The sequence below is a fragment of the Erythrolamprus reginae genome, chromosome 2 (genome assembly GCF_031021105.1).
Source record: "Erythrolamprus reginae isolate rEryReg1 chromosome 2, rEryReg1.hap1, whole genome shotgun sequence".
Taxonomy (NCBI): Eukaryota; Metazoa; Chordata; class Lepidosauria; order Squamata; family Dipsadidae; genus Erythrolamprus; species Erythrolamprus reginae.
The window spans coordinates 339,330,358-339,340,057 of NC_091951.1; positions in this window are offsets into that span (position 1 = coordinate 339,330,358).

Consider the following 9,700-nt stretch of genomic DNA (forward strand, 5'->3'; position numbering starts at 1 on the left):
TGAGATGAAAGCCACTTGTGATATTCGTCCATTATTCTTGCTGAACAACACAAGCAACATTTTATTTGGTAGAAACCTGTTCCGCCCCCCTGCCTTAAGAAAACCACTTTAAAAAGCACTATGTTGTAATCCGATGTTAATCAGATTGTATTCTGGTGTCCCCCACAAGAAAGCAGGACGGATGGATTTTCAAAAAAAATCTTATGCAAAATAGGAAGATTTACTCCCCTCTTTCCCACCGCTCCAAATCTCTGTAACTTCCGTAATGAAAGTGACAAGAGTAGAGAAATTGGCCACGGAAAAACAGGGACTTTGCTTTCCTGGTGAAGACTGAAATCTATTGCACACAAAAGCAGCACTGTTCGTAAACCTTTTAGCCGTATGGCAACATCCTACACATCCTAACTGCCGGTCTCAGGGTGTGCATGGTGCGTGCGTGTGTACTGTATGCGCGTCTAAGGTTCATTAGAGGGATTTTTGCTGAGAATTTGCTTTTGTGCTTTGCTTTGTTAATCGGGGAGAGCTGCCACTGCAGCAGAAATACTAAGCGTTTTTTCTGAACCATTAGAGGGAAAATGGCTTATCAGTTCTAGTTGGTCAAACCAAGAAATATTGCTGCTCTCTAAAAAAAATCTCCCTTATTCTAGGCTGAATTCAACCTTTCCCTTCGCCTTCCCCAGCTCGGCAGCACCTGCTCAACTGAATCAGGATACAGTTTTACCTCTACCTAAGAACGCCTCTACTTACGAACTTTTCTACATAGATAGGTTGACTCAATTGTGTCAACCCCTAACTCCCAACACTTCTCCCTTAGACTATCCACAATTGACCTCTCCAGGTTCCTAAGAGGCCAGTAAGGGGCGTACATAAGTGCACTGGTGTGCCTTTCGTCTCCTGTCCAATTATCTTTCCTTTCCTTCACCTATCTTATATATTCTCTTCCTTTCATATATCCTCTCCTCTAAGTTCACCTTCACCCTCTTTTATATTATCACATGTCTATTTTTCTTCCTATGTATTTGTATATTGGACAAATGAATAAATAAAAATAAAATAAATAAATATAAGAACAGGGTGTTCAATTTTTTCCCCCCCTCTTTTCAAGAACCATTTTCCACTTGCAAACCCGAGCCTCTGAAACTGTAATCGGAAAAGGCAGGGAGAAGCCTCCGTGGGGCCTCTCTAGCAATATCTTGGGAGAAAACAGGGCCAGAAAAGGTGGGGAGAAGCCTCTGTGGGGCCTCTCTATGAATCTCCTGGGAGGAAACAGGGCTGGAAAAAGTGGGGAGAAGCCTCCGTGGGGCCTCTCTAGGAATCTCTTGGGAGAAAACAGGCCCATTCAATTTTATCAATATCTTTTTGTAGGCGAGGTCTCCAGAATTAGTATCTTGTGATTGACAATAAGCTAGTATCTTGTGCTTGACATTTGCAACCTTCTCCACTGGTTTCCGGCAAGCAAAGGCAACGGGGAGAGGGGGACTGCATTCACTTAATGATTGCATGATTTGTTTAACAGCTGCAGTGATTCGCTTAACGACAATGGGGGAAAGGGCTCCTAAAATTTGGGTGCAACTGTCTTAAAGCTTAAATGCTCTTGTTTAAGCATAGGAAATTCTGATTCCAGTTGCGGTTGTAAGCCAGGGGTGTCAAACTTGCAGCCTGCGGGCCGGTTGCATCACATGTTGGCCACACCCACCCCTGGTTTAGGGAAGGGGGGAAAGTTTGTGATGACAAGACACACAAGTTGATGACATGACACACTTGGAGTACTGAGTACTGTGTATAGTTCTGGACACCGCACCTCGAGAAGGATATAATGGAACTGGAAAAGGTGCAAAAAAAGGGCAACAGGTATCATCAAGGAAATGGAGCACCTCCCTTATGAAACCAGGTTGCAAAGCCTTGGTCTCTTCAGCCTTGAAAGACAGCGTTTAAGGGGTGACTTGATCAAAGTGTATAAAATCATGCATGAGATAGAAAAGGTGGATAGAGAAAAAATATTTTCTCTATCACACAATACTAGGACAAGGGGGCACTCCCTAAAGCTCATAGGTAAGAAAGTGAGGACAAATCAAGGGAAATATTTCTTCACCCAGAAGGTCGTTGGTTTATGGAATTCACTTCCAGAAGAGGTCGTGACAGCTGTCAGCCTTGATAGCCTCAAGGCGGGATTAGACAGATTCATGGATGCCAAGCATATAGATGGTTATTGAAACGGATGTCCAAGTGCTGCCTCTTTGTTGGTTGAGGCAGGCAGGATTCCCTTGAGTACCATTTATTGGGGGCCAAGGGAAATGGAGGGTCTTGTCTTCTCTTTCTGCTCAAGATCCCCATGGACAATTGGTGGGCCACTGTGTGACACAGAATGCTGGACTCGATGGGCTTTGGCCTGATTCAGCATGGCTCTACTTATGTTCTTATGAGTTTAACACTCCCGTTGTATGAAAATTAAAGTTGCTTGTCTCCAGGACTATTAAGAGTCCCCCTTCAGTATGTCTTTTTACAAATATGCACTAGGAAAATGGCTGAGGAATTCTGGGAGTTGAAGTCCACAAGTCTTAAAGTTGCCAAGCTTGGAGACCCCTGCACTAGGTTGAGTACACAATCTGTCCATCCTTTGAGATACAGCCCCATCCCCGCCATAGTCCTTCAATTAAGGGCTCGTGAGCTTTATTAAAGCTAGCCCTTTACTTTTTCAAAGTTCAACCTAAACAAAAACAACGAAATTGCCAACGTGCCTCACCTCTTCTTGGGAGACTCCTGCAAAGCACAAAGTTTTACAAATGCTTGTAAACTACAAAAGCTTAATGCAAAATCTCAACATCATTTGAAGTCAGTTTGATCCGCAATAGAGATTTGCACTAATCATTTAAAATAACATAGGCTGGAGTTTTATAGGGATGAAATGGGATGTCCCATTTCCTGCCTTCCCGAAGTACTTGAAAAGTGCAATCATACCCTTTCAAATTTCACTTTCTGTGTACAGCACTTTGGCATAGATACATAGACACAAACAAAATGTACAGGTATAGTATATGTGGTGTATTGCTCAACAGTAGTAACTCAGAGGGACCTTGGAGTCCTAGTGGACAACCATTTAAATATGAGCCAGCAGTGTGCAGCAGCTGCCAAAAAAGCCAACACAGTTCTAGGTTCATCTGTCTGGAACCCACACCACATTTCAGACATCAACACTATCGAAAACGTCCAAAGATATTTCACCAGAAGAGCCCTTCACTCCTCCACTCGAAACAGAATACCTTACGAAAACAGACTAACTATCCTAGGTCTTGAAAGCTTAGAATTGCAGCACCTAAAACACGATTTAAGTATTGCCCACAAGATCATATGCTGCAATGTCCTTCCAGTCAACGACTACTTCACCTTCAACCGCAACAACAAAAGAGCATGCAACAGATTCAAACTTAATATTAACCGCTCCAAACTTGACTGTAAAAAATATGACTTTAACAATCGAGTTGTCGACGCGTGGAACTCATTACCGGACTCTATAGTGTCTACTCCCAACCCCCAACATTTGTCCCTTAGACTCTCCACGATTGACCTCTCCAGGTTCCTAAGAGGCCAGTAAGGGGCGTATATAAGTGCACTGATGTGCCTAACGTCCCCTGTCCAATTACCTTTCCTTTTCTCATATATCCTATATATTCTCTCCCTCTCATCCACTCCTCTTCTTTTTTACTTACTATCCCTATATATACTACTTAATGTCTATTTCATTCCATATGTATTGTATATTGGACAAAGAATAAATAAATAAATAAATAAATAAACAGAGGGATAGCATCAAGATCACGCAAAGTGTTAATACCACTTTATAAGGCCTTGGTAAGGCCACACTTGGAATAAAGCATTCAGTTTTAGTCGGCACGAGGCAAAAAGGATGTTAAGACTCTAGAAAAAGTGCAGAGAAGAGCAACAAAGATAATTAGGGGGCTGAAGGCTAAAACATGAAGAACGATTGAAGGAACTAGGTATGTCTAGTTTAATGAAAAGTAGGACTGGGGGAGACATGATAGCAGTGTTCCAATATCTCAGGTGTTGCCACAAAGAAGAAGGAGTCAAACTATTCTCCAAAGCTCCTGAGGGTCGAACAAGAAGCAATGGATGAAAATTAATCAAGGAGAGAAGCAACGTAGAACTAAGGAGAAAATTCCTGACAGTTGGAACAATGAATCCGTGGTGCAGCTTGCCTCCAGAAGTTGTGAATGCTCCAACACTGAAAATTTTTAAGAAGATGTTGGATAACCTTTTGTCTGAAGTAGTGTAGGGTTTCCTGCCTAAGCAGGGAGTTGGATTAGAAGACCTCCAAGGTCCCTTCCAACTCTCTTATTCTATTCTATTCTATTCTATTCTATACATCAGGGGGTTATAGCAATAGCAATAGCATTTAGACTTATATAACGCTTCACAACGCTTTACTCTAAGCGGTTTACAGAGAGTAAACATTGCCCCCAACAATCTGGCTCCTCACTTTACCGACCCTGGAAGGATGGAAGGCTGAGTCAATCTTGATCCTACTGAGATTCAATCTGCCAAACTGCTGGCAGCCGCTGATCAGCAGAAGTAGCTTGCAGTACTGCCCTCTAAACAATGAACCACCGAGGCTCTCTCTCTTTAACCATAGCCACAATGCTTTGTCCCAATTTAAGCAACAGAGTAGATTCAGACATTAGAAATTTGGTGTGATCGGAGCCTGACAAATTTAGTTCGTGTGTCTTTCTATCAATCATCCTTCCCCATCCTAGTTATTTGCTGTGATTCTAGAAGAGAGGGAAGTTTATTTATTTATTTATTGTTAGAGTTGGAAGGGACCATGCAGGTCATCAAGTCCAACCCCCTGCCTAAGCAGGAACCCTATAGCATCCCAGCCAAATGGCAGTCCAGTTTCCTCTTAAAAATGTCCAGAGTATTGGAGTTCGCAACGTCCGCTGGTAGGTTGTTCCACTGGTTGATTGTTCTGACCGTCAGGAAGTTCTTCCTTATCTCCATGTTGAATCTCTCCTTGGTCAGCTTCCAGCCGTTGTTCCTCATCCGTGCCCTGGAGAATAAAGTGATCCCCTCCTCTCTGTGACATCCCCTCATATACCTGTATACAGCTATCATGTCCTCTCTGGCCCTCCTTTTCTCTAGGCTATCCATGCCCAGTTCCCGCAGTCTCTCTTCGTAAGTCTTGGTTTCTAGAACCCTGATCATTTTGGTTGCTCTTTTCTGATGGACATGTTGACTGGAGAGTCCAGGAATTCTGATTCCATACACACACACACACACACACACACCATATATATCTGGAAGGTTTCAAGTTAGGGGAAGCCTGGCCATAAAGCCAACTTTTAGTGCAGATGTTTTTTTCTGAGTGTTGCCGAGATACTTACTGAAATGTGCTAAATAACCTGTAAGCCCAAGATTCAAAGACAAGATAAAGAGGATTAAATAATCCGAAATAGGCCAGAACTATTTCGTTGCTATGGTTTTAACTTCATTAATACCGAAAGTGAGTTAGAGGCTGCCTGATGAAAAATGTTTGCTCTGTGTAAATGAGATACTGTTAATGACAGAAGGAGGAGGAGGAAGAGGAGGAGGAGGAATAACATTCTAATGCTACATTGAACCAAGAAAATGCTAGCGAACAAGGATAAGCATTTGCCAAGTAGGGCACCCTAGTCAGAGGGAAAAGCTTAGCAGTTTGCTTAATCCAGGGGATATATTTGTTTTGCCCCTCCTGCGTCTTTCTTCCCCTGTAACATTTCAGCTAGCAAGCCTTCAATTCAAAGACTTGAAGCCTGGAATAACACAGCATGCCAAAACATTCATAGTTGCACAGAGCAGAAGGGATGGACACACTCAGTGCCTGGAAAATAAAAGATAAGACTTAAGTTTGTTAGTAGGTGGTCCTTACAGGATCACTGAGAATTAATTTGCTCGTGAAATGGGGTGGCTATATAAATTAGATAAATTAAATAAATTTAACCACCCAGGCCTAACAATCCATCATGTCACGGGAACATCTAAACACGGTTTCATTCATCCATCTTTCCTATCTAGCCTTCCAAGGGGAAAAAAAGAGAGGGAGAGAGAAAGAATAGCTGAGAAAAGGAAGAATCTCATTGCTAACCTAAGTAGATCTGGCAGCAGGGAGTAGATGTCCCAACCCAGATTGTCTGCAGTGATCATATCTTTCCTAAGTGGGGTTTTTTTTTTTTGGTAACCTATATAAAGTACATCCAGACCCTTTAAACCTTCTTCCTATAGTTTTATTTCCAGATTTTTCACTATCTTAGCATCCTTCCTCTGAGTTTGCTATAGTCCAATGATGCGTGAGTGCCCACACCCATAATTCAATGCCCGGGGAGTGTTGTGATTAGCTCTGGCCCAGACTGTGATACTGAAATTAATTCTGGTTATTTAATTTATATACATGTTTGTTCTGCTTTTTTACCGCCTTGTGTCAATCAATATTGCAATATTTCAATTAATACAAATCAAATAGTTCATTATTTATCTTTAAAAGGTTATTATTTGAATAATATTATCCTTCATATTTTGATATATACTATATATAGTATACAGTATTACTTTGATATATACTAATTTTGTTCTTTCCTTGTTTCTAACCTTTCATAAGATTATCATGTTTCTATTACGTAATGATACACAATAAAATATTTTGTGTTGTGGTTAGCTCTGGCCCAGCTCCTGCCCCAAGGACTGTGGATGTGGGGGAGACATCCACATGCTGCAGGCCTGTTTCCCCCCCCCCCCCGGTGGAATCTGCTGATGAAGGCTCCTCTGACCAAGAAGACATGAGTGACAGGGAGGAGGAGAGTGTGGCAGACAGCTCAGAAGGAGATCAATTATCTAGCTCCTCCTTAGATTCGGAACAAGAGTTAATGATACAGCCACGCATGCGGAGAGCGATGCATAGGCAACAACAACTGAGAGATTATTATCAAAGAAAATGAGGCCACCTGTGGTTGGGTGGGGCTGTGGTAATTAGTGAGGCTGCTATAAAGAGCAGCCTATGGGTTTGGCCATTGTGGAGGATTATCTGATCATTGTGTTTCGTGACTGCTTTGCTGCGTTTGATCTTTTGTGTGCTTATTTTCCCCCGCTTTGAAACTAAACCAGAGCAAAATGTGTTTCACTTTGTGAAAGAAGAAGGACTGTGAATTGCCTCACAGCTGCAAGCTAAGTATCACAGAACTGATAAGGGAGTTGTATAAATTACCAGTTTGTTTGGAGACGAGTGCTCTTTGCTATACCAAAAGAGGGCTTAGTTTAAGTGAATTTTCATAATAAAGAACATTGTTTTGAATTTTCAAACGTATGTGTGTTTGAAATTTGTACCTGTGAATTTTTGGGAGGATTCTACCAGAGAGCCCGACAGAACAAAACTATCTTCCTATAGTTTTATTTCCAGATTTTTCACTATCTTAGCATCCTTCCTCTGAGTTTTCTATAATCCAATGATGTGCAAGTGCCCACACCCATAATTCAATGCCCGGGGAGGGTAAAAACAGCTTCCACTGTCCCCCAGAGGTCCTCTGGAGGCTGGAAATGACCTGTTTCCCAACTTCTGGTGGGCCTTCTCCAGGCTCCAAAGGATTCTCTGGAACCAGAGGAGGGTAAAAACACGCTCTTCCATCCCCCTGGAGGCTCTCTGGAAGCCAAAACGGCCTCCCAGAGCTTCTGTGTGAGACAAATATCAGCTGGCCGGCACACACATGCACATTGGAGCTGAGCTAGGGCAACGGCTCACATGCCAGCAGATATGGTTCCGCGTGCCATCTGTGGCACCTGTGCCATAGGTTCGGCATCACCATTATAGTCTGTTGTTGTCTCTTTTGAACTGTGTTGACCAGAACAGGATACTATTTTCCCATTGGGGATCTAACAATTCCTTTGATCCAGATTGTTTGCTCCTCTTAATGCAATCTAAGATAGCATTTGCTTTTTTTAGCAGCTACAGTACATCATAGTGGTGACTCTTGTTGAATTTGTAAGTCAAACAACGATATCTGGATTTTTTCCATGTACCCACAAATTAAGACTTTCCTATCCTATGTTTGTGTCTTACATTTGTCAGTTTTGAAAAATTATTCCTTCTTAGTTGCATGTCACAGTAAAGAAAAGGATGAATAGTCTTGATGGCAAATGGAAGGAAAGTATAAAATTGTTGTGGTTGGCTCTGGCCCAGCTCCTGCCCCAGGGAATGTGGAGGTGGATGCAGGGGAAACTTCAACATGTCACAGGCCTGTGTTATTGCCGACAGAGTCAGTTCAGAGTTTAGTTTCCTTGGATGAAGAAGAAGGTGGGAGTGACTTGGCAGAGGGGGGCTTGGCACACAGCCCAGGCAGTCAATCTCCCTTATCTTCCATTGATTTGGATGAAGACGTTTTGGACCCACGCAAGTGCAGAATTATGCGTAGAAGAGACCAAGTAAGGACATATTACAGGAGATAAGAGCGGCCACCTGTGTTTGGGTGGGGCTCCAGTAATTAGGGCTGCTGCTATAAATAGCAGCATGTGGGTTTGGCCGTTGTGGAAGAGTATCTGATCACAGTTTGTCAGGAATCCTGTGTTGCTGGTTTCTAGACTTTGTTTGTTAATTTTTCACGCCTTTCAAAACAAAGCAGAGAAATGTGTGTGTGTATCTCACTTCGTTGGAAGAAGAATGGGTGTGAAGTTTCTTCACAGCTGCTAGCTAAGTACTTAATGACTGCTTAAGGTTAATTGTACTTTGGGAAGAGTGCTCTTTGCAATACAAAAAGAGTGCTTAGTTTATTTTGAATTTTGGGATAAAGAACATTGTTTTGAATTTTCAAACGTGTGTGGGTCTGAAATTTGTACCCTTGGGAGGCTCCTACCAGAGAGCCCGGCAGAACAAAAATCAGCATATTTTTGATGGTGTCCAGAAATTGCAATTCACATATGCATGAGAAAAGGCAAAATAATTTCTTCTCCAGTAGCATACACATGTACACTTACTAAGATGTCAGGTTAATTCATTGACTGATTAGTTGATTGATGGATTAAGGAGGAGCCATCAAGTCAATGAAAATTAAATGACTCCCCAATACTGTGACCTCAACCAATCTTTTTCGGCTTCTCGATGTTGAATTCATTGCTACAGTCAATCCATCAGTCTTGCTTTTGGTCACCCAATTCTTCATCCTTTCACTTTTCCCAGCATTATGAAGTTCTCAGGGGAGCTGCCAAGTTGTCTACATTTACTTTAACCAAATGAGTTTTGGTTGACCCCTTTTTCAGGCTATTTTTCTTCTTTTCATTTAGACCCTAAAAGCCTGCCCCTCTTTTATGAGTCTGAAAATTTAAGAAGCTGAATTCCCCATTGTCCAGATCTTATTTTATTTATTTATTTATTTTATTTTTATTTATTCATTTGTCCAATACACAATACATATGGAAGACAATAGACATGAAGTAATATATATAAAGATAATATGTAAAAATAGAGGAGAAGATATATGAAAGGAAGAAAATATATATGATATATGAGATAAAGGAAAGACAATTGGACAGGGGATGAAAGGCACACTAGTGCACTTATGTACGCCCCTTACTGACCTCTTAGGAACCTGGAGAGGTCAATTGTGGATAGTCTAAGGGAGAAATGTTGGGGGTTAGGGGTTGACACTATTGAGTCCGGTAATGAGTT